Below are 24434 nucleotides of genomic sequence, written 5' to 3'. Positions count from 1 at the left end.
AGTGAGAAAGCAGAGATCTTAGGGTAGAGATTTGAGGGAAATTAAAGGGTGGGAAGATGAGATGGTTAGATACCGTCACCAACTCAATGCACATGAATGTGAGCAATCTCCAGGAGATTGCAGAGGACAGAGGAGCCTGGTGCGCTGCAGTCCATGGGGTTGAAAAGAGTCAGACACCGCTTAGCAATTGAACAACAACAACAACAACGTGATGAGAATAAAGAGAAAAGGAATTGTGAGCGAAGATCAGAAAGGCAAAGAAGTCTGAGAGAGCAATGCCTTGTCTATCCATTTACAGGGCCATCTATTTGACAATTGAAAGGAAAAGCTTACTAATTTTATAAAAGGCAAGCTGCACCACAAAGAGCTTAGTTTGTTGCAATATTGATTTTTTAAAGACATTACTGCCCAACGTGGATTCAAAATTCTGTAAACTTCCAATGTAATAATGCCTGTTGAATTGTTAACTCTCTTGTCTATGGTGTCTAATGTGAAATTTCGCCATATGTGTCTTTTAACTTAACTTAATAAGTGATGTGTTAGCTTGTTTTTTTAATTAAAAAGCTGCCAAGTATATGCCATAAATTCTAAACAGTTTTAAAATTATTAAGCAGCGAGTAACAATGGCAGCTCTTGTGGGTGTACCTTTGAAGTCTGTTTATATTGTGTGTGCACGTGGCTTTGTGTGAAAACAGGTTAAAAAACAAGTGGTTACTAGTTATCTCTGTCTTTGCTGGTGTGTGTTCTACCAGTGGTCCACCCTCAATAATTTGAATTAGAGAATATTCTTCCAGTTGTTAAGATGAGATTGGGGAAAAGCAAAATTAACTCATAAATATTGCATGGGTCAAAAATGCTGTTTGAGGTTTGGAAAGATAAATTCTATAGTAATCATTTTCAGAAATTCCCGTTTTAATTAAATACAGTATTTTCAAAATTGTGCTATGGCACATGGCATAGGCGTTCTCTGACTTGGGAACTCTCTGAATAATGCACTAAATAAAGAGGAAATTGTTCTCTGCTAAGCACTATTTTCAACACACACAAAAACTTGTAGTGCTTTTCTTTTATTTGGGCACACATTAAGAATATATATGGGCTTCCCTGATTGCTCAGTTGGTAAAGAATCTGCCTGCAATGCAGGAGAGCCCAGTTCAATTCCTGGGTCAGGAAGATCCGCTGGAGAAGGGATACGCTACCCACTCAGTATTTTTGGGCTTCCCTTGTGGCTCAGCTGGTAAAGAATCCACCTGCAATGCGAGAGACCTGGGTTCAATCCCTGGGTTGGGAAGAACCACTGCAGAAGGGAAAGGCTACCCACTCCAGTATTCTGGCCTGGAAAATTCCATGGACTGTGTAGTCCATGGGGTCTCAAAGAGTTGGACATGACTGAGCAACTTTCACTTTCACTTAAATATATATACTTTGTCTAGACCTAATTGTTACTCCTTTTGTTGCTCCTGTAAAGTCAAATTTATGAAAATCAGTTTAGAATGGAGAATCACAGAAACTTAACACTGGATTGGAAATATTGGAATACTGAAAAGGGATGAAAAACAATTCCCTAATAGGGTTTAGTTTATTTACCCCATAACGCTACTAGAAAGAAAGTACCATTTGGATTGCAATGAAAGAACACATTAAAATCAAGGTAATAAGTATTTGAGACATAATTTGAATCTGGTTCAGTGGGATTCCCTGGTGGCTCAGACAGTAAAGAATCTGCCCCCAGTGCAGGAGATCTGGGTTCAATCCCTATGTTGGGAAGCTACCCTGGAGAAGGGAATGGCAACCCACTCCAGTATTCTTGCCTGGAAAATTCCATAGACTTAGGAGCTTGGCAGGCTACAGTGCATGGGTCCGCAAAGAGTCAGACACGACTGAGCGACTAACACTTTCAGTGGGATTCCCATCCATATTCTTTTCTCTACAACATTCTGCTCAGCTAGCTGCCTAAACTTCATGATGAATCTGGTAATCTTGAATATAGGAACCATTAGGATACAAACACATTCAAACTTACTATAATACTATTAACTATAGGCTTATATTCTGTACAAATATTCTTACTCAGTACCATCTGAGTTAATCAGGGCAATGTACCAAAATCTCATGAAGTACACAGAATAAAGATATATTTATCAGTTGCATCACAGTCCAATGCAGTTTGGCAACTATCCTTGGTAGCTTTCATCCACAAGATGATTCAGAGATCTAGTCTCCTTCCATTCTGTGATGTTGCCATCCCAAACTTGAGGCCTCCCAGGCATTAATAGTAAGGGAAGTGAGAGCTGAGACAATCATTCATGAGTTTTATAACCAGTGAGCACATCACTTTCACCAAAACACTAGGATGCAGACCCAGGCATATGGACTCAACCTAAGTGCAAGGGAGCCTGAGCTATGTAGCCTTCCTGTCCACTTGGAAAGAGACAAATGAAATTGAATTTGGCAAACTCATAGCACTGTCTCTTCCACACCATTTAAGGGAAATTATTTCTTCAAGTAGCAAAAACACCCAAAGAATTTATGGAAAGGTCAAAGTTATGACATAAACACTGGGTTACAGGTCACAAGAGTAACGTGTTTTTCGAAGCAAAGCTTGAAATAGTAGAAGAAAATCTTTCTGGATGTTAATGGGAGGAAGTCAAGTAGTCAGTCCTGAATATCAAATAGCCCAGTGAGGAAAATACCAAAAAAAAAAGTGATCAAATAAGGTCAGAAGCCAAGCTTGGAGTGTGCTAAAGAATATGGGTAGAAGAGTGAGTGGGTGTATATGGTTTAGGATTAAGGGGATGTAAAAATATCATAGCTAACGTTCATTGTTTACTATAAGCAAGAGTTAGGTTATTAATCCCCATAACAACCATATAAGGTAAGTTGTATTATTTTATAGGTGATGAAACTGAAGTCCAGAGTTTATGTAATTGACCCATAATCCCACAGCTAGTTGGAGGAAGAGCTAGGATTCAAACCCAGGCTAAGTCTGGGTCCAGGGTCTATTCTTTTAATCTTTATTCTTTATTGCCACTCTTGAAGACAAACACTGCTGAATTTCCTCTTTTATGTGATACCTGGTTTCTGACTGAGGGGCAACTTTTCCAAAGAAAACATAAAAGGCTGGATTTTGAAGTTCCAATGTATTTTATCACCCACTGATTCATCAGGCTATATTGGGAATTTCTTTTTCCTGATCTCATTTCCCCTTTGCAAAGTAACTATTTATTTTAAAGGCTACACAAACCGATAGATAACCCTACTCCATCACCCCACTTACAGACCTCTGCCTTTGCCATTCCAGCTCAGAGGAAATCCTACTTCTAAATGCCTCCAGAGTAGAAAATTCACAGCTTCCTTTGTAATCTGTCTCAATATTTTGTAATCTGTAAGCAGAGTAGATATACGGCATTTGGAATGTATAGGAAATCAGAAAATTTTCATCAAAATTCGGAGAAGGCCAGTAAATTCAGAATAGCATATGAGCCAAAATGGCAAAATGTATGCTTTCTGCAGACCCTTCACACTTAAAGAGAAGTTGACAAATCGATCTGGGTGTTATCTTTTTCTTTTTCCATTTTAACTATTTCAAATGCAGAATTATTGCAGACTGGAGAAGGAAAAACTACCGCTTTTTTTTTTTTTTTAACGAACCTTCTTCCTTGCCCCTTTGTGGTCTGAACATCTTTCAAGAAAATTTTGAATAGCCCCTGAAAACAAGGGTAACATTGATTATATTTAATAACCTGTATGGACTTTCCTGATGGCTAAGCAGGTAAAGAATCTGCCTGCAGTGCAGGAGATTGGTTTTGACCCCTGGATGGGGAAGAGCTCCGGGAGGTGGAAATGGCAACCCACTCCAGTATTCTTGCTGAAAAAGCCCACGGATAAAGGAGCCTGGTGGGTTATAGTCCATAGGATCGCAAAGAGTTCTTTGAGCGACAGAGCACAGTACAGCAATGGCCTGTATAGTCGTACTGACCAATGGATATCAGCCAATCATAAGGAACTAGGGACCAACTGAACATCAGTCCTACCCTTTACCTTGTTCCGTAGTGTTCTGGCAGGCAGGCTAAAGGAGACTGTGATCTCCTGCAGATTGCCCCTGTGCTAACATACACACCAAGGGCCACATGCTAGCTCTCCCTCTCGCTCTCTCTCTGTGTTAGGCACAGGTTAAAATCTGAGCATTTCTGGCTTTCCATGGAATAATATAATTTGCATTTCAAACTCTGCTGATTTATATTATATAGCTGAAATTCTTGTTATACTTCAATGATTTTTTTGGAGATTGATTTATATTGGATACATTTCTTTCCACTCTAAAAAAATAATCATTAATTGGATCAAGGTTGTTCTGTAAACTTAACCATGGGGCTCAGTGAAAGATGAGCCTATCTTCACTAGATTATTTAGTTACCTGGTTCTGCTATCTTGGTTTATTGCAAAAGATGCCCCCCACCACTTTGATTTTGAGGGTATCAAAGGTGATCACAGCATCTACATCCCAGCCCCTGACCCCACCCAACATTTCTTGTACTCCTCCTTAACCATAACCTTGGGTCTTTGTGCCACAGTTAAAGCCCCATGCCATTTTCTACTTGGGCTTTCAAGGTGGTACTAGTGGTAAAGAATGCACCTCCCAGTGCAGGAGACACAAGAGAGCTGCCCCTGGGGTGGGGAAGATCCCCTGGAGGAGGGCATGGCAACCCACTCCAGTATTCTTGCCTGGAGAATCCCACGGACAGAGGAGCCTGGTGGCCTATAGTCCATAGAGTTGCACGACTGAAGAGACTTAGCTTGAATTTTCTACTCTGCTTATTGGAACTGGTTATCTCTTGACAAAGACTGTTAATTTTCCCCTGTATTTATTTACCCCTTCCTCCTTTTAGTAAAACTCCAGCTTTAGCAGGGAACACAGCCAGTTAACCTTCTTGAAAATTGCTCTGGTATCAAGATGTAAACATCTAGCTGTGGCAAGTGGGGAACACTCTCTAGTTGCTGGCTTCTTATTGTGGTGGCTTCTCTCACGGCAGAGCATGGGCTCCAGAGTACGTGGGCTTCAGTAGCTGTGGCTCCCAGGCTCTAGAGCACAGGTTCAATAGTTGGGGTGCATGGGATAAGTTGCTCTGTGGCATGTGGGATCCTCTTGAATCAGGCACCAAACCCGTTTCTCCTGCATTTGCAGGTGGATTTTCATCACTGAGCCACCAGGGAAGCCCCCAAAATGTTTGTTTTTTAATATGAAACTGTGGATATGATTCTAATGACACAGCCTCCACCGTATAGATAAGGACAACACTCTGCAGAATTGAGGAGCATCAAGGGACATGGGATCCTAAAGACCCCACACAGCAGAACCACCTATCTGCCCTGGATCACATTCATTTTTCTCAATTTCATGTAAGATAGAATTAAATTTCTTTCTTATTTGAGCTACTGTATTCTGGGAGTGTCTTTCTTTAGGAACTTCATCTATACCTGACCTCAGAATGTATGATATACCCAAAGATTATTCCTAGGCTAAAGGTCAATATATTGACAAATGAAGTGAGCCAGATAATGGCTAAACACTAGATTCTTAAGCCCTCTCATTATGATCTGAAAGTTCCTGCCCCCCTAGATTCATATGTTGAAACCTTAATCCCCAAATGTGATGATAATCCCCAACTGAGAACATTGAGCAAATGGGAATATTCTGCTCAATATTCTGTGATAACCTAAATGGAGAAAGAATTTGAGAAACAATAGATACATGTATATGTATAACTGAATCATTTTGCAGTACACCTGAAACTAACACAACATTGTTAATCAACTATACATATATATATATATATATAAAAGAAGTCTGTTCTTCAGTAGAGAGTCCTCACTCAACCATACTGCATCCTGATCTTGGACATCCACTTCCAGAATTGTGAAATGTAAATTTATGCTGTTTATAAACTACCCATTCTATAGTATTTTGTTATTGGAGCCCCAACAGACTAAGATACCTCTCCAAATTTGACTGAACACTTGTCTCTAGGATTCGAGTCAAAATACTTAACAGTGCATACACCATGGGCCAACAGAACTAATCAGAAAAGTTCTGGTAATGACTTAAGATCAGCATGCAGTGATTTATATCAGCCCTGAATTTCATTGAGGCTGTTAGAATTACTTGGGCGAGGAAGAAATATGATTGGAAAGTGACCCAAAAAGCAATACTATTGAAATGAACTGAACTTGAATTACTCCTTTGCAAGGATCTGTAGTTTCCTAGGTGGGCAGTCCTCATGGTGCTGAAGTCATCTTTGTTCTTGAGAAACTCTGAGAGAATAGTGTGACTTTTATTATTTCATTTATTTATTGGCTGTGCTGGGTCTTCGTTGCTGTGTGAAGGCCTTCTCTAGCTGCAAAGCTCGGACTTCTTACTGCAGTGGTTTCTCTTGTGGCAGAGCATGGGCCCTAGGGCCTGTGGTCTCAGTAACTGTGGTCCACAGGCTCGGTTGCCTTCTGGCATGTGGAAGCTTCCCAGACTAGAGGTCGAATCTGTGTACCCTGCAATGGCAGAGTCTTAACCACAGGACCACCAGGGAAGTTCTGAATTTTAAATCCCTGCCCTCAGTGAAAACCATGAGTTGGGATTGGGATTATCTACCAGCCCCTCTTGGGATGTTGTTTGGAAATATTAAGAACTAATTCCCTCTCATTAAGATCTGTGTCTGAAAATGCAACACTCAGGGCTTCAAACAATGCAAGTACTACTCCCAGTTGATCAGAGACAACCCCTGTATTCTTGAGTTCCCTCCCCTTCAGCAATAACCCCTATCAAGAAATAGGAATGTATCACACTCAGGCAATATTTTATACTTCTGCAGCAAATATGCTACAGTCCATGGGGTCACTGAGAGTTGGACACGACTGAGTGACTTCACTTTCACTTTTCACTTTCGTGCACTGGAGAAGGAAATGGCAACCCACTCCAGTGTTCTTGCCTGGAGAATCCCAGGGACGGGGGAGCCTGGTGGGCTGCCGTCTATGGGGTCGCACAGAGTCGGACACGACTGAAGCGACTTAGCAGCAGCAGCAGCAGCAGCAGCAGCAAATATGACCAAATGTTCCCACCTCAAGGAGAGTGGTGGCTACATTGAAACCTGTTGTTGTTTTTGGTGTACTTGAAATGTTTTATGAAACATTTGTAAGCTTATGAAATATGTTATGCCTTATAATACTATAATTAAGTATTAATATAACAGTATTAAAGAAGCAGTCAAATACTCTAAGTGATTTTCACAGTAGCAAAAAATAAAATGAACTCAATGGGCTACCTGACTTTTGTATGAGGTCACTGTTTACCAGGTTAGGGAAATCTATTTTTTTATGTATCTCTTAGTTTGTAGAACTTTTAATGATGTTTGTCCTTCTTTCTGAACTGTTTTCACAACCTATGGATAAAGTAATGCTCCAATCAAGGTCTATTGCGAAGTACTGGATTGGTTAAAAAGTTCATTAGGGATTTTCTGTAAGATGGCCAACCACCTTAAATTTGGCCAACCGAATATAACAAACAGTTTCCTCACAAGGACTGTATTCCACTCTTTCTTTTACAATCTCGCTCACCCAAGATCAAGTTCAATTTAAGTGACAATAGGAATGCAGTTTTATTATCTCTATCGGCTTTCCTTGATTATTCTTCAAATTCATCTGTCTAAATTCAGGGGTTTCATCCGTCTTGATTCAATTACATTTTTCAATTTCTTCAGTTCAGTTCAGTCACTCAATTGTGTCCGACGCTTTGTGACCCCATGGACTGCAGCATGCCAGGTTTCCCTGTCCATCACTAACTCCCGGAGTTTACTCAAACTCATGTCCATTGAGTCGGTGATGCCATCCAACTATCTTATCATCTGTCATCACCTTCTCCTCCCAACTTCAATCTTTCCCAGCATCAGGGTCTTTTCAAATGAGTCAGTTCTTTGCATCAGGTGACCAAAGTATTGGAGTTTCAGCTTCAGCATCAATCCTTCCAATGAATATTCAGGACTGATTTCCTTTAGGATGGACTGGTTGGATCTCCTTGCAGTCCAAGGGACTCTCAAGAGTCTTCTCCAACACCACAGTTCAAAAGCATCAATTCTTCGGTGCTAAGTTTTCTTTACAGTCCAACTCTCTCATCCATACATTACTACTAGAAAAACCATAGCTTTGACTAGATAGACTTTTGTTGGCAAAGTAACGTCTCTGCTTTTTAATAAACCGTCTAGGTTTGTCATAGCTTTTCTTCCAAGGAGCAAGTGTCTTTTAATTTCATGGCTGCAGTCACCATCTGCAGTGATTTTGGAGCCCCCCAAAATAAAGTCTCTCGCTCTTTCCATTGTTCCCCATCTATTTGCCATGAAGTGATGGGACCGGATGCCATGATCTTAGTTTTCTGAATGTTGAGCTTTAAGCCAGCTTTTTCACTCTCCTCTTTCACTTTCATCAAGAGGCTCTTTAGTTCTTCTTCACTTTCTGCCATAGGGATGGTGTCATCTGCATATCTGAGGTTATTGATATTTCTCCCAGCAATCTTGATTTCAGCTTCTGCTTCCTCCAGTGCTTCATCACATGATGTACTCTGCATAGAAGTTAAATAAGTGGGGTGACAACATACATCCTTGACACATTCCTTTCCCGATTTGGAACCAGTCTGTTGTTCTATGTCCAGTTCTAACTATTGCTTCTTGACCAACATACAAATTTCTCAGGAGGCAGGTCAGGTGGTCTGGTATTCTCGTCTCTTGAAGAGTTTTCTACAGTTTATTGTGATCCACACAGTCAAAGGCTTTGCCATAGTCAATAAATCAGAAGTAGATATTTTTCTGGAATTTTCTTACTTTTTCAATGATCCAACGGATGTTGGCAATTTGATCTCTGCTTCCTCTGCCTTTTGTAAATCCAGCTTAAGCATCTTGAAGTTCACGGTTCACATACTGTTGAAGCCTGGCTTGGAGAATTTTGAGCATTACTTTGCTAGTGTGTGAGATGAGTGCAATTGTGCGGTAGTTTGAATATTCTTTGGCATTGCCTTTCTTTGGGATTGAAATGAATAACTGACCTTTTCCAGTCCTGTGGCCACTGCTGAGTTTTCCAAATTTGCTGGCATATTGAGTGCAGCACTTTCACAGCATCATCTTTTAGGATTTGAAATAGCTCAACTGGAATTCCATCACCTCTGCTAGCTTTGTTCATAGTGATGCTTCCCAAGGCTCACTTGACTTCACATTCCAGGATGTCTGGCTCTAGGTGAGTGATCACACCATCATGGCTACCTGGGTCATGAAGATCTTTTTTGTATTGTTCTTCGGTGTATTCTTGCCACCTCTTCTTAAGGAAATTAAATCATACAATGTTGACATCATTTCTTAATAAAGCAATGAAACTGTTATAGAAGTAAACAGGAAGACTGGCAAGGCAAGTGTTAGTCGCTCAGTCATGTCCGACTGTTTGTGACCCCATGAACTGTAGCCTGCCAGCCTCCTCTGTCCATGGGATTCTCCGGGCAAGAATACTGGAGTGGGTAGCCATTGTCTTCTCCATGGGAACCTCCTGACCCAGGGATTGAACCCTGGTCTTCCTACAGTGCGGGCAGATTCTTTATCATTTGAACCACCGGGGAAGCCCAGGAAGCCTGGACTCCTGACAAAAATATAGGAAATCTCCTCACATAATTGTTGGTTCAAAACTAGGAACAACCATTATGACTTTGTCAAAAGCTTATCACATTTAATTAAACTAATGTTCCCTTCTGATCTGATGAAACCTGAAAAACAGAAAAAGCATCAGTTAAAATCTAACTCAAGACTCAGGGATTCATCTTCATGACACACTCAGAATAGAGGGAGAAAGCTGATCTGAACTTGGCCTTGGTATACTATGTGCAAAGGTAATTGAAGGAATGTGCTTTGCCAATTTTGACTCCCCACCCTCCACCCCCCCACTCCCAATAACCAAAGTTAGTACATTAAGATAATACAATAGTAAACTAATAGGTACTTTAAGAGCCTGAAAGTGGTAAAGTACTTCCCAAATACTTATTCAGAGGAAGAATTTAGAGGTCATGAAAAATCACTGTAGCACTATTTACAATAGCCAAACCATGGAAGTGCAACCTAAATGTCTATCGATAGAAGAATGGATAAAGAAGATGTGATACATATATACAATGGAACATCACTCAGCAATAAAAAAAATATACGAAACTTGGTCATTTGTAGAGATGTGGATAGACCTAGAGTCTGTCATACAGAGTGAAGTAAGTCAGAAAGAGAAAAACAAATATCGTATATTAATGCATGTATGTGGAATCTAGAAAAATGGTAGAGGTGAAGCTGTTTTCAGGGCAGGAATAGAGATGCAGATGTAAAGAACAGACATGGGCACGGTGGGTAAAGGGGGATAGGGGATGAAATGAGAGATTGGTAATGACATGCATACACTACCCTGTGTGAAATAGCTAGCTAGTGGGAAGCTGCTATATGGAACAGGGGGCTCAGCTAGGTGTTCTGTGATGACCTAGAGGGGTGGGATGGGGGTGGTGGTGGAAGGGAGGTCCGAGAGGGTGGGGGTATATGTATACATATAGCTGATTCACTTCATTGTACATCAGAAACCAACACAACATTGTAAGGCAACTATATCCCAATTAAAAACAAAAAAAGAGGACATGAGAGATGAACATATAGTCCAAGGGCTGTGGAGACAGAGTTCTCACTCAGCAACATCTAGTCAGCCTCTGGATTTCAATGATCACCTGACTGTGAAGACCCATCCCCACCCCTTTTCAACAATAACTGACACTGCCTTTTTTTAGTCTCCTATTTCCTGCTTCTCATCTGGCCCACCCCACTCCCCTCCCTGCCCCCATCATCAGCTGCTGCCAGCAGTAACTTAACCTTGCAAAGTAAGCAGCCTGGGGGCAATTGCTTCTTTTCCATATTCTAGGGTGTGTGTGCAACAGGCTTAATTGTTTCAGTCTTATCTGACTCTTTGTGACCCTGTGGATCCATGGATCATAGCCCTCCAGGATCCTCTGTCCATGGGATTCTCCAGGCAAGAATACTGGAGTAGGTAGCTATGCCCTCCTCCAGGGCATCTGCCTCACCAGGGATCAAACCTGTATCTCTTATGTCCCCTGCATTGGCAGGTGGGTTCTTTACCACTAGCGCCATATCTGGTTCTCAAAGAGTAGTTCCTAGAGCAGCACCAGCAGCATCTACCTGGGAACTTGTTACAAATATAAATTCTCAGGTTCCATCCCATACCTACTGAACAGGAAACTCTAAGCATGGGGCCTAGTAAACTTTTAACAGACTCTTGCAGTAATTCAGATGCCTGATAAAACTTGAGAATCACTGTTCTAGCGAAGAGAATTCTTACAAGTCTGAAGCCCTTGAAGACCTCAGGTTAAAGCTCTGATTCTTGAGGGACCTCAAAACCCCTTTGAAGTGTAAGAAAGATCTTGAATCCTCAGAAGAATCAACTTTGAGTTTTCTATGACAAAACTCTGGAGGTACACATTTAACACTTTTGGGGAGCACTTACCACGTCCAGGTACTGTGTTAAGTTCATATCCACTTATGGTATCAGTTGTCTGTTGTTACAAATGAGGAAACTAAATTTCGAAAGACTAAGTAATTTGCCCTGGGTCATATGGTTAGTAAGCGATGGAGCCAGGATTCAAAGCCATGCAAGTGGATTTTACTGTACTGTTTGATTTGCTGTATCTGTGAAAAGGGGTAATGAAATAACAGCTCCAGGCTGAAAGTTACTGATTAGACTTTTCATTCAAGGAGATTGAGCCTCAGAGCTCTTTCTTTTACCTTGGGCTTTTTGAATTATCTGAAGAAGTTAGTATTTGCTTTAATTTCTCACTGAAGGTGAGAAAGTGTTGTGATTAGTAATCTTGACTTCCCTACTGGATCCCTAGTTTGTTTATTAACATACTAGTAGCTGTATCCTAGGAGTATAATCACATGGTGCCATGGAAGTAACATAAAATAGATAAAAAGATATGTGTATATGATCTTACAGTTTGTTCCTTGGCAGTTTTTATTGAATTACAACAATAATATTTGTTTACAAATAAAGGTAATTAAAAAAATTTTATTTTCAACAAAACTTCAGTTCATGTCATATTCAAGTTAGAAATAAAGCCATGTAATTTACAAAAGAATGGAGTAATAGCATATCTTGAATTGATTTAGTTATAAAAATAATTTTCCTGGATTTTTTCTTTTGAGATAGATAATTATTATGAAAATATGTACTTCTTAAAAATCAAAACAACATAAAAGTTACATATATAAATGTACTAGAAGAGTCCCAAGGCTTTACTTAGTTGCTTACTTGATCCTTTATATAAGCTAGCAATCTGTACTGGCAAAAGTGGCATTGTAAGTCTACACAGTTTTACTAAGAGGACATGGTTCCACCACATTTATAGTGAAGGTCATTAAAAAGCTTTTTTCTTTTTAAAGTAATGAACTAGCTTAAATTTCCACTTATTTTGATGAAATATTAAAGTCTAGCTATAATTAGCACTAAGCACTTCAAAATAGATTGTGGTTTAAATATTAATAATTGATGTGACCTGTACCTTCCATATAAAAGATGTTGATATATGTTTCATTTTTACACATGGGTATTTAATGTCCAAAATATATGCACTAAGAAAACCATGTCATGCTCTGTGAAAAACGATCAACACTAAAAGATTTGCATCTGGCAGGGGTTTGTGTGGGGCAAGAAGAAAGGATATCTACTTCAATTTTTATGACAACTACATGTTTTGTTGAAAAGAGACCTACCAAGAAAGGAAGAGGTAGTGAACTGGTACCCCCACAAGGATTAGGAAAAAAGAAACGCAATATATTAAAAATATCATTTGATCTAAGAATGCCTTCATTCCCCACTGTGCCAGCTAGATGAAGTGGAAATACTCAGCTGCCTTAGTTGGGACAAACTCAAAACATGGATTAGGTCCTCGAAATGAGCAGATGACCTCTGGATAGGATGATTCAGTAGGCTGCTTTAATAATATACCATGACTTCCCTTAGAACAGAAACCACTCAGTTTGGGGAGATTGCAGGTGAAAGGGAAATTTGACACTTGCAGAGCTTAGTTTTAGTTTGCTTTGTAATACATTACCCACAGCAAATTTACCTCTATCTTTAGAAATAAAGATGACATCTGTCATGAAGCCTCTTACATTTTTTTCTATCTGCTATTTCCAGTGTCATATATCTGACATGTGATAACCTCCCTTTATAAACTCAAATGTTAGGGACAAGATTTTATTCATTTCAGGTGCCCACATGGCTATTCTTGACCTACTTGCAAATACATGACAAGATCCACTGCACATTCTCTTATACTGGGGTTTCCGTTTCTGACTCTGAACACACCTTTCAAGCCTAAAATCATCTTTATTATATGTACCTAGGCATCAGAAAATTAAACCTTAAAAATCCACTCAGCTTCATTTTAGGTAGATACCTTTCTGCCTGCCCTTGATGTATTAACATTTTACGTCACAAGAAAGTATCTTTTTTGGTTTGTTTTTCAGAGCTAAAGCTAAACATTTAAATCTTGAAGCATTTTGTTTCTTTGCAAACATCTTTGCTAGAATTAAAAAAAAAAAAAAAACTGTTGATCAAAATGTTGTCTTAGTTGTTACTGACAGCTGTTAAAATGCTGCTAAAAATACAGCGCCGACTACTGAAAAGCTAACTGCTCCTGTGAAGTCCTAATGAGAAATTCTAAATGAGTTTTTCATCAAGTTCAGCAGAGACTCTTATTTCCCACACCTGACCCACTGTATTGTTTCACTTTTCTGTGGTTGTTATTGCCCATAATATCAGAAAAGCAGCCGGATGTATAATTCTAATGAGCTCACAAAACATATAGCTATTTATGTAAGATTAGCACAGTTATTTAAAGGTGATGAATTTCCTGCACTAAACCAAGAAAAAGAGGAGAGAAGGAATTGCAAATATCTTTATTTTTATTAAAATGCACTGCTGAGTCCCCCTCCCCTTTTCAACCACTGTACATTATTTCTAAATTTAGAACATCAGTGTAGGCACAGTGAAATCTGATTTGCTTCTAATAATGTGGCACACTAATTGTGACGTATGTGCTGTTTGGTGCTCTGTCAGCTCAAAATCTGGTCATCAAGATGGATGAGGTTTGTGTGTTTTCTGTTTAAAATGACTGCAAATGAAATTAAGGTAGACAGATGAATAGTTAGGTAAACAAATATGGAAATTAATGAGTAAGCAAAGCTAGTAAAAATATTCCAAGTAGTCCAGAAACTTGAATTGGGTCTATTTTGGGTATTAACAAACTCTGATATGTTTTGTATTTCTCTTCTGGTCCACAATTTCTTATTTGCTTGCAATGCTTATAAACTGTAACATGTGTGTTTTGCAATAAACATAGAAGAAATTCTATTTTATATTATTCCTCTATTTATCTTTTCTCTCCAACACCGCCCGCCCTAGCCCCGCCTTTCTCTCTCTGACTCTCTGTCTTTTTCAACTCTAACAGCTGGTAAGAGACAGGGGGGACAAAAGCTTAGCTTTTTTGAAAGAAAAAAAAAAAGTGCCAGCATGACTAGGCTTATTAATGAAGTTATCTATGTCCAAATGCTTAGCCTTTAACTTTTTAAAATTATTGAATACAATTAAATTATATGCTACTTAACGGGCTTTACTTTCCTACCAGTAAATAAAGATCTAAAGGAGATCTAATACATTTCAAAATATATTCATTGGGGGGGGAGGCTGCTTATCATTTGATGGCTTAAACAACTCCATGAGTTTTTGTTTTTGTTTTTCTCCCCCCAGTGTCAGCTGTTGGATGAAGTGAGATTTGGATCAGAGATCTAAGGGGTTGCTCTGCTAAAGCTGAAATAAAGAGCAAGGGAGGATTTTTTCCCAACACAAACTTAGATGATATTAGGCTTTGTATCTGAAGTTATATAATAAGAGGATGTGATGTCACATATGTAAATTGCAAACGCTGAGTCGTGCACTTTAGGTAGCAAACCCCAAGGACCTTGACGCTAATGGGTTGAGGGAGGGAAGTGTCCTGAGGTACAGGACTGTGAAAGGAGGGTGAACAACTGTCAAAAGAAAAGAGAACTGATGCTGCTTCAAGGTTTCAGACTATCTGGCAGCTGTAAGTAGTCTCCAACAATTTGGAGATGAAGTTAAGGTCCTTTTCTATGTTTTTACTTTCTTAATTTTTATTTTTCTTAAAAAGGCATTTCTATCCTTTTGCAAAGAAAAATATATCTAAAAGGATCAAAAGAACAAAGTTTGTTATGAGCTTAAAATTCAGCAAGTAATGACATTTCCTAGATGTACATTTTCAAAGTTGATAGAACTCTTTATTAACGAGCATTGGAACCAAGAGTATTCTCAGTAACCAAAAAAAACCCCCCTGCATTTCCATCTTTGATGGAGTCTCTCAGAGACATCACTTGTGGGCTGATTCCCAGTAACACCAGTGCCACCTTCTCTTCAGATAAGAGAGCCAAAGATTTTATCTTGGAGCTGTTTTCCTTCAGGGTGGCACAAGACCACCTCTTATAGCCAGCAAAAGAAAATAATTGTTCAAAAGTTTGGGAAAATACTCAAATATCCAAAAATAAAGGTTTGCCTAATAGTAATGGCAAGATCCCCTAATATCTCTGTTGAAGGATAATAGAAATTGATATACATGGGCATATGGATGTCCCCACTAGTGATTTTGATGTGCAAAAGTTTCAAAAGAATATATGTAAATGCTTAAAAATTCAATCTCAGTTTTATAATACCAAACTGCTTTAAAGCATGAAAGATTAAAATTTGAGATTGGACAGACGGAAAATGCAGGAAGAAATCTTCTAGATTTCTAAAATGTTGCAGTTACAATAACCCTACTTTAGATGAGAATCTGTTCCCTGATAAGTTGTCCGTAATAAAATTACTGATTAAAATAGTGGAGGAGCACCTAGGTAAAGAAAGTTTATGGAAAATCATTTTGTAAAGGGGAGGGGAATAATCAAATGCCAGATTTATCAATTTTGTAAACTGAACTTATATTATAAAGATTACCTTTAAAGGAGGGTTCGTTTTCTCTAACATTTCATTAGGAAAAATTTCAAACACACAAAAAACCCACTACCGAGATTCTACCACTAGTATATAATGCCTTAACCACATTAACTATCCATCCTTCTGTCCATTTTATCAACTCATGAGTGTCAATCCACACTATTTTTGATGCAGTTCAGAATTCATTTTTTTCAGTCGGTATACTTCTACATGGTGGTTCTTTTTAAAGTTCACTGAATATTTTTATGTTAAATATTTTCTTGATTTCACCTAACCATAATACCTTAAGAATTTCACCTTCCCTACACCTAAGGAAACAAGCAAAAGGTTGTTCGCCACAGGCCAAATGCCACTTTAAGAACGGGGGAGTGCCAACATTGTGTGGGTGACGCCGCAATGGACAGCTCGAGACTGGGGCAGTGGGACTGTGGGGCTGCGATTGTTTAACAGGATAGTTCTGCGTTTAACACGGTGGGAAGGGATTACCAACTTCCACAGTTCCTTAGGACGAAAACGGGGAAGGAGCACAGCAAAGGGCGGGGGTCAATAAAACCTGTAGGGAAAGGAGTGTAAAGCCGGGACAGGGACCAGTGTGGTCAGTTTCTGGAGTTTAACTGAGTCATAAACGACAAGAACAGGCGAGCCTATAAGTGGTCGTGATATTCACAGTGCGTACCCCCGACCCAAAATCTTCCACTAAGGCTAAGTGTAACGGTGAGATAGAAGAGTCTGGGGCTGAAGCGTCCCTCCCACACGTGAGAGCTCGTGGAGACGCGCGCACACACACAAACACGCACACATCTGCCCTACTGGGGGTGCTCTCTGTGGTTTGCGGGGAGCGCGGAGATGTGGGACTTGGGGAGAATCCAGAGCCAGGAGGCGCAGGCGGCTCCGCAAGGTAGCCGGAGCCGGAGGCTCCCAGGATCGCGGGTCGCAGCTCCATCCCCCGCCCGGCGCCACGCTCCCGTGCGCCGCCGGCCGCCCTCCCGGCTCGGTCACCCCCCTTTCCCTTTCGCGTCTGCGTAGGTGTCCGCCGGAGCGGCGGGAGGGCGCGGGGGCGCGCGGGGCGGCGCGGGGGCGCGCGGGGCTCGGCGCGCGGCGGGGGGAGGGGGCTTGGCGCTCGGCCGCGTCCTCGGCTCGCTCGGCGGAGCGGGCGGCGGCGGCCCGGGCGCTGTCAGAGCGAGGGAACCGGCGGCGGCCGCCGCGGCTCGCCAGGCTCCCCCGCGCGCAGACACCCGGTCCTTCCTCGGCGCCCCCCCCACGGTGGGGGTGGGGCAGAGGCGCGGCGAGCCCGAGAGAGAAGGGAGGGAGAGGAGCAGCCTCGCCGGGTGGGCAGCGGAGGAGCAGGGAAAGAAACTTTTCCCTCCCGCCCCCCGCGCATGGTCCCTAGCCCGCGTCTCCCCTCCCGGCGGCTGGGAACTGCACCTGAGGCCGGGCGCGCGAGGTCAGGGCTGGACTTTGGGGAGTCGTGGGGAGGGGTGTGGGCTGACGTGCACTGGGGTTCCTTTTGCCACCGGCCTCCTCGCAGCGAGTGCCCAAGGTGGGGAGGGGGCCACGGGCGCCCCCGGGCCGGTTCCCCACCAGACGGTGGCCGGACGCTCGGCTGCCTGCGCCTGCTGCGGAGGGTGTGACCCGGGGAGGGGGCCGCGGCACAGAGGGCTCCCCCTGCGGCCACCCCCCTCAAAACACACACACACTCACACGCTCTGCCGCCCGAGCTGTCGCCGGTCACCCCAGGCCTTGGGGAGGGGGCGCGGAGAGCCTGCTGCGGGGCGGCCGGCGCGGGGTCAACCTCCCCCTAACTTCCCGGCTCCCAGGGCAGCCGCCGTCGCCGCCCGGGAGACCGGCAGCCCCGAGAGAGGGCCCGCTGCCTAAGGCCCGGCCGCCGCCGCTGCTGGGGGCGGGCGGGCGCCCGCGTCCCCCTCTGCGCGATTTGGCGCCGCCGCCTCGTCTCCTCCTGCCGGGTAACAACACTACGGCTCTATCGCTCTACCCACCGTCAGTAGGGCGACTGCCGGGAGTCTCTTCCTCTCCATCCTTACCGCCGATCTGCTAATATTGGACTTGCTGGCGGCGGCGGCGGCGGCGGCGGGAGCCTGGTTGCCCCCACCCAACCCCCGCCCCGCGCCCCAGCCTCCCCACCATGTCCTAGAAAAGGTGAGTGTATAGTGACAGTCACTTGGCGCTGACAGCGGCGGGAGGGGTCCGGGGAGCGCAGGGCGGCCCCGGGGAAGGCATGTTCCGCGCAGAGGGCGCAGGTTGGCGAGCCGAGGTGGGCTGCGGGCAGGAGACGAGGTTCCCACCCGGCTGCCTCCGGGCAGGGTTGTTGGGCGGCGGGTGAGCAATCGTGGCGGCCGTCCCTGCAAGATTCTAACCTAGATTTTGCAAGAAACTGAGATCCAGGGCAAGACTGGCCCTCCGTAAAGGTGGTAAAAACTTAGCAAAAGAGACACGTCCATTCCTTTAATAATGAATAATTTGGCAGCGCAGGCGCAGCCGTCTTCTCCTCGGGTGCCCGGGCGCTAGGTCCGGGACTCCCCTCCTTCCTGCCCGCCGTGTGCGCTCGGGCCCGGCAGCTATCGATGCCCGGCTGCTTGCTTTGGCCCGGAGAGCGCGCAGGACCTCGGGCCCCGCGGGAAAGTTGGGAGACTTGCGGGGACTCCCGGCTGCTGCAGGGGCGCCGGGAGCCGCTCAGAGCGGGGGACTGGTGAGCACAGGAGTCCGGGGGTCGCAACCAGTTCTCGTGCGCCGCCGCCGTCTCTCCCGCAGCCAGGCAGTTCCCTACCTGGAGCGACTGAGAGTTCGGATCTTCCTGGGTTCGGGGTCTGGAATCCCGAAGCTTAATTAACTGTAAGGAGAGGAGGGGCCTTTGGGCACAGAGTGAACTCCCTCCCCCCTACTTCCGAGTATGCCTAGTGCGGGGCACGGGTGAGGCGGGAGGACGCACAGCTGCCGCCGCCGGGCTGCGGGTCGCCAAGGGCCCCGGGTCCAGATTTAGGTGTGTACGTCACCGGTGCTGACTCGGGGCCAGCCAGGAATATAAAACGGAACCTCATACTCCGAGCCTCAAAGTCCTTAGAAATCAAAGTTAAGAAGCCCATCCTTTTGCTTAGTAACTACAGCCTTGGGGTGGGCGGGAGGAGAGTCGAGGTGGAGGCGGTTGGAGGGAAACCGAAATTTCTTCTTGCAGACGCTTGATCCTTAGGAACAGTTTTGTTTCCTTCTCCGTTCCTGTTTGTTTGTCCCAATGATGTGTACCCCCTCCCACCCATTATTAAAAAGTGACTATCCTCGATGGTCAGCTTTCTTTCAAATTGAACTACTGGAAAAATCCAATACGAAAGCAATCAATACAGCCACAAAATTATAAGGAAGGAGTGCTGCAGCTCTGACCCTTGCAGAGATGGAGGGATGGGGAAGGGGGTGGGAGAGAAGCCGTGTTTAAAGGGCTTTGGCTGCACTGAAATCACTCGCTTTCCCCGCACGGTTAAAACAAGGAAATTCAAATCAAGTGGGAACGTGATCCTCTTGCTTGCTGGCAGCGGACGCTGCGGCTGCTGTGTTGAGAGGTAACTCGGCAGATTGACGAGAGGGGCGGGGAACGAAACTCGGGGGTCGGGAGAAGCCCACTGAGGGTCCCTCCCTGCGCGCGGACGCTGTGGGCGGTGCCTGGGCCAGGGCTGCCGCTCACCTGGCGCTGCAGGTGGAGAGCATCAGGGAGGACACCTTGACTGGCTTTCTAAAAAGCGACTTCTTCAGCGTCCCCAGACTTTTCGCGTCTTTCCAGACATCCTGGGGTAGGCCAGGAGGAGAGCCAGGTGGGCGGGAGCAAGTTTGGGGTAGTGGAGCGAGGGGAGTGGGGGGCAGCGTGTCGTGGGTACCTAGTGGCGTAGCCTCTGCCCTGCACCCCGAGCGGCCTCCGCTTCTGCGGCTTTAAGGGAGCTGCCGAGTCCAGGCTGTGTCGCAGCAACTTTGTATCAGTCATGTCGTCCTCCTGGTGACTGACAGCCTGGATTGTCCAATGAGAAGCCCGCTTGAGCCGTGCAGCGTGGAGCCTTGCTTCCCCCGGGCCAATGGAAAGGGCCCAAGGGGGCGGGATAGCAACCTGAACTTTTTATCTGGACATGTGACCCGCTTTTAAAAGGGCCGGCCCTGAAGCGGGCCCGCTCCCCCTCCGGGCTTTCGCCCGCCCTCTCCCTCTCTCTCCCTCCCAGCTTCGCCCGCCCTAGCCCTGCCCCTGCCCCCTCCTCCCCACCCCTCCGCGCCCGGGGTGTCATTGGACGGGTGAGACGCAAGCCAACTTCAGGCTGCTCCGAGGAAACCCGTGCAGTCACCTGGGTGCAAGAGCATTGCTGCCTCGGGCTCTCCCGCTGCAGGGAGAGCTGCACTCGCTGGCCTGGATGTGGTTGGATTTAGGGGGGCTCCGCAGCAGGGGTGTCGTGGCGTTGGCGAGCGCTGCAACAGGTAGACGCCGAGAGACGGACCCCGGCCGAGGCAGGTGTGTAGGGGTGCGCGGCTGGGCGCCGCTTGCCCGGCTCTGCGTGTGGCCGCGGCGCGGGAGCGTGCACTTTGCAGGGAGAAGTGGCTGCGTAATCCGGAGGCACTGTCAGTAGGGTGCTGTGTGCTTGTTGTTTCGTTTTGGTTTTCCACTTTCCCCCCCTTTGGACGCCAGAGGACTATTTTGGGAAAGTTTGGCCACTTTGGATAAATGCCCTCTAACGAGCAGCTTTCTACCGCCTTTGGCAGTGGGAGGTCTGTCACCCTTCCCTTTCCCCAAAGATGAATTTCGGATCGTTTTTCTTGTACAGTTTTTAAAGGACGTTTGAATAATATTTATTTCCTCTATAAATTGCGGAAGCACCCAAATTTCAGCCAGAGGTGTAGCGGAAAAAGGGCAGTTGAAGGAGATACAAATCCCGACAGATTCTGCAGGACAGGGGCTCTGGAAATTAGTGCATTTCCCGTGCCTTAGGATTCACGAAACTCCTGAAAGAGATTATGCTTTCTGAGGCTTCAGTTCGAATTCTAAAAGCAGGGGAGAAAGGATGAAGCTGCTTTTGGTGACATCCGTGCCCTGCTACTGAATTTAGGTGCACAGCTTTTCCTAATGGATTTTAGAAGACCAGGTTTAAATCCTAATGGTTTATGGCACCAAAAGGTTTAAGTATTTATTATAACATAGAAGTTAGGAAAACTTTTATACCAGACAAGTTTGGAAACCACTGAATTTCAAATGCAGTAAATTGTATTTTAATATTTGAATTGGCATTTCTCTAGGTGCTGTTATTGATGATATTTACATAGTAATGCTAACAGCATTCTCCATCTGTGAAGTTCTGGGAAGTTTTCATTTTAGATTTGACTTCATGAGAGGCTATCATGGAAATGCTTGAGGAAAGAAGTTTTTTAAAATAATAAAAAGGGAGCTTTGTTCCTTTAAGGGAGAAATAGTTTAGTTTGGGGCTTTTGGAACGATCAGGTGGCTCAGTGAGTTAGGTGAGTGAATAGAAATCAGGTGTGTTCAGTTCCAACTGGTTCTCTGGTTCTCTTAGGTGACCTTGGGCTGATTTCTATCATTTATCTCATCTGTTAAGGAACATGGTTATAGTTAAGTAATGGGGATGACAGCAAAAGAGTTACAGCGAACTTCACAACTATGCAACCAGTACAAATTATAGAATTCTTAAGGATGTAATATTATAGTCAGATAACTATAGAAAATGATGCATTTGAAATGGAACTGTGTTTGGGAGGTTGTCAAAGTGAAAGTGTTTTCGGATAAAATATAAATTTGCAAGATTCTTTGTTAATATTCCTGAAACAAACAAACAAAAAAACTACTTCCTTATGGGAAACAGCAATTTAACAGAGTCTGTAAAGTATAAAAATTTAAAGTCAGGTTTTCCCTTTGCAAAAATAGTCTTTAAGAGCATATATATGACAAGGTAGAACTGTCAATATTTTTCCTTACTTTCCCTATGTGAACGTTCCTTCATTTTAAGAGGGGAGGCGTTTGCCTAAAAATGAAGGGAACTTCATGGGTTTTGTCTTTGCTCCAAGGGGCAAAGTTATAGTTTCCATTGTAAGGAAGACAAGCCTGATTGTACATAAGTAGATTTGTATATCAGTATCTGTTTAATCTTATACTTCAGTAACAAAAACTTTACCTTTACCCTCTGGATATTAAGTTCTATGAGGATCATATTCATCAACTAATATTTTCAGTATTCACTAGTGATTGACTGAAAATCTGCTCACTCCATGGTCCTTATGCCAGTTTCAAAGAGACAACCTGGATTTCCTGGACAACATAGGAAATAACTTCCTAACTGATCCATTTGTTTTATAGAGAAGATCAATTAAGATAATATAGGACAGAATAGCATGGAAACTTACACACTACTGTATGTAACATAGATAGTGGGAATTTGCTGTGTGACTCAGGGAGCTCAAACCAGGGCTGTTGTGACAACCTAGAGGGGTAGGATGGGGTGGGAGATGGGAGGGAGGTTCAGGCAGGAGGGGATATATGTATACTTATGGCTGATTCATGTTGATATATGACAGAAACCAACACAATATTGTAAAGCACTTATCTTACAATTAAAAATAAATACATTAAAAAAAAAGACAGGAAAAGATAATAGGGAGAATTCGGCATAAAATATTTCCATAATCATATTTTTTAAAAAAGCCTGATTTTTAAAAATATTTCCAGTGGTAGCCATGCAGGTGCTAGATATCTTCCATTCTTTCCTGTTGGTTGCCAGTCTTTATATTCTTTGTTGAGAGGTCTATTAGGTTGGCAGCTCAAAATGCCTTAAAGCTAATGTAGATTTCAGCAAAGCCTTTGCAAATTCTCTAATGATAGCCTTGTCAATAATGTGGTGAAATGCAGGCTGGTGTGTGTTATTGTCAAGAGAGTTCAAGGCTAGCCAAACAGGACTTGGAAAGCTGTGATCAGCTGCATGATGTTAGCTGATAAGGTACTTCCTTGTAGAGTGCTTTAAGATGGTTCTTGCCCATCAGCTCTAACGTAAAGGTTCTCTTCAAACCTTCATATAGCCTTATGTATCTAAGACACGGCTCCTGGTTTGAGGCAGAGTGATGAAAAGTGTCCCTCAGCATATTAGTAGGTGTTGCGTGAAAAAAAAGAAAAGAAAAAAGGTGCAGTGGCCAAATTATTTAGGGAACTCTGTATTAAAAAGAAAACAGGTTTCTGTACCTTAGAACTTCCAAGAGTTTTAGTATGTGAATTTCCACCGTGAAGCTTCAAAAAGGCAGTGAGTGATCATCCTTTCCTAAAGACAGTTTGGAGAAAGAATATTTGGAGAGAAGTCTGGATGACGGTGATCCTTCAGACTCAAGGCAGATGGTCCTCCTGTCTGGGAGACTGTAGGTGTGGGAGGGGGAGGGGTGAACTTGGGGAGACCTTTGGTAGGGGTGCAAAGGCAGGGGTGATTTCTGGACATTTGGAGAGACAGTGGTACAGTTTGCCAAGACAGGGAATGTGGCTTTAGGAATAGGATTGGCGTGTGGGGGGATGATACACAGAAGGTGTTCAGTTTTAAACAGGAATACACATATTTCTTGTGGTTTGATGAATTTGGGACTGAAATATCTATCTGTAGCTTATCTATACTGTTCCAGTTTGGTATGGGGAAGACTGAATATTCTCAGAAGTAGAAGCAGCACATATTTACTGGTATTTTTCAACCTATGGCTATTACTAAATGGTTTTTCAGTAAGGTACAAAAGGCCAGTATTAGCTGTTTTGGTCCCATTTCACTATATTCAGTTCTTGGCTTTCATCCACACTAATTTTTCCTGCTGGAATTATCAGATTACCTCCTCAAACTTCATAACTTGGCTTACTTTCCACTGTTTTGTGATTAGGCATTTATAGAATAATGTTCTTTAAGTAAAAGCATGCTACATAATTGGGAGATTTTAATGTTCACAAATTACTGGGTATTGATTATTTTATAATAGTTTAACATTTTTTTATTTACACTATGCTGTCATCTTGGGATGCAGTGGTAAAGTTGATAAAGTTTCCTCCTCCTAGGAACTTGAAAGTCTAGTGTAGAATATAGAAAAGTAAGAGGTAATTATGATCTTCGGACAATTTGGGCATTAAATTTTGCCAGAGAGCCCTGTGATATCTAATGCCAATTTATCTAGTGGAGTCATTATATTATTTTTTCCATGTTAATATAATTTCTGGAGCAAAAAGTCTTCCTAGTTTCTTTTTAATGAGAAGAAGGTAGGGTGGGTGAAGATCGTGAGTGGCAGAGGGGGGAAAA

General features: G+C 43.4%; 1 protein-coding gene and 2 long non-coding RNA genes across 3 annotated transcripts in view; 2 read left to right on the top strand and 1 right to left on the bottom strand.

Annotated features, from left to right (window-relative positions):
- The first annotated feature begins 3629 nt into the window (after positions 1–3629).
- On the top strand, positions 3630–8466 carry LOC145527051 (uncharacterized). Its single transcript, XR_014069434.1, has 2 exons — positions 3630–4715; positions 6972–8466. It is a non-coding gene; the product is annotated as an uncharacterized LOC145527051 (long non-coding RNA).
- On the bottom strand, positions 7622–18278 carry LOC145527040 (uncharacterized). The gene is made up of 2 exons (XR_014069423.1): positions 18126–18278; positions 7622–9787 (listed from the first exon to the last, which is right to left on the bottom strand). It is a non-coding gene; the product is annotated as an uncharacterized LOC145527040 (long non-coding RNA).
- Positions 17274–24434, top strand: part of NR3C2 (nuclear receptor subfamily 3 group C member 2) — a 418452-nt gene continuing 411291 nt past the window's right edge. Inside the window, 1 exon segment of the mRNA XM_081544295.1 lies at positions 17274–17572. The gene's annotated coding sequence lies outside the window, so the exon portion shown is untranslated.

The sequence above is a fragment of the Giraffa tippelskirchi genome, chromosome 11 (assembly GCF_054371585.1).
Source record: "Giraffa tippelskirchi isolate mGirTip1 chromosome 11, T2T-mGirTip1v1.2.pri, whole genome shotgun sequence".
NCBI lineage: Eukaryota > Metazoa > Chordata > Mammalia > Artiodactyla > Giraffidae > Giraffa > Giraffa tippelskirchi.
Note: the sequence above shows the minus strand (reverse complement) of the source record. Positions and strands in the feature narration are given on the sequence as shown.